This window comes from Eleutherodactylus coqui, unplaced genomic scaffold (genome assembly GCF_035609145.1).
Source record: "Eleutherodactylus coqui strain aEleCoq1 unplaced genomic scaffold, aEleCoq1.hap1 HAP1_SCAFFOLD_332, whole genome shotgun sequence".
Lineage (NCBI taxonomy): Eukaryota > Metazoa > Chordata > Amphibia > Anura > Eleutherodactylidae > Eleutherodactylus > Eleutherodactylus coqui.
The window spans coordinates 108,624-110,000 of NW_027102293.1; positions in this window are offsets into that span (position 1 = coordinate 108,624).

A 1,377-nucleotide genomic window follows, 5' to 3' on the forward strand; every position below is an offset into this window, starting at 1 on the left:
TCCGCCTGCCCAGGCCGCGGGGCCGACAGGCTGTCTGCCCGGGTAGACCCCGCTCTCCGAGCGGCCGGGCCCCAACATTCAAGAGGTGTACGAAGCCACCTTGGGGGGCTGCGGAGGCCCCCCCCTGAGAGCGCCTCACAGGCTTTGCTGATAACCCTGTCCTAGCTGCCTGCGCGGGCAGGCGGGACCCCCAGGAGGCCGCGCACAGCCCGCGGCAGCCGCCGCTGAAGTCCACAGCAGTTGGCAGAGAGGAGTCTTGGAGAAAAAAAACGACAAAGTGCAAACGCTCCAGGCGCCGGCCAGGGGGGCGTACCCGGCTGGCCGGGCCGGTGGGAGCTGCGGCTGCTGGAGTTGCACCGAGTGTCGATGCATGTCGTGAGAACCGGTATGAGGGTGATCCTGGTCGCTCCGGGCCGAGGCGCGGTTCCAGGGAGACGGAAGGAGCGGGCGTGTTTCCCCTGATAGCGCCGACGACGGTAAAATAAGGCCTCGCAAAACGTCAGGACGAACACCTTTTTTGCATATAAGGGAACGAGCGGTGTGCGGTCTCTGACCAAGTGAGCATTTCTCAAACTCGAAGCACCCGCGGCGGCCTCCCCTCTGCCGCCACCCCGCACCCTCCTGGGGCAGAGCCACCGAGAGCAAGAGTCCCCCCCGCACTCCGCCTGCGCAGGCCGCGGGGCCAGCAGGCTGGCCGGCTTGCCCGCCCGGGCGACCCCCCTCCGAGACGCCGGGCGGAGGCCTTCCCACGCGAGAGAGTGGGTCGACGTGAGAGCCGACGCGGCCAGGGGACCCTCGCCGCGCCCCTGTCCGGGGCAGGACCTCAAGGGCCGAGCACCCCTACCGAGCCCCGGACGAACTCCGGCGAGCAGGTCCACACGCTGGCGTACGGCTCTCGGCGACGGGGAAGGGGACGCGCGGGCGCCCCTCCCGTCCCCCGAGCCAGATTCCCGCCCTTGGCCCCCTCCGCGGGGTCACAAGGACGGGCGACCCCCTTCGGTCTACCCTCCCGCCGGGAGGTTGGCTTCGCACAGACGGTCCGAGGCGGAAGAAGGCGAGCGACCCTGCCGCCGCGACACCTCGCGGAGCCCCCTGCGGGGGGAGCACTCCGGGGGACGCGTGGCTCAGGGATGCAGCCCTTTCCCAGGCACCGTGCGATGGCGTCGGGGGTCGACGCCGAGCGACAACGACCCGAGCTCTCCCGCCTCAGGGCGGCCGAGAGCGCGGCGCGGCCCCCTTTGTTTCGCGTGACGGTTTTCCCGAGCGCGAAGGACCCCCGCCTGTCCCCTCGGGCTTCGGCCGAGGCGGGCGGTCCGGAGCGGCGCGGGGATAGGGGACGGCGGCCCGCGGACGGACGCGTCTTTCCCGGAGAGCGAG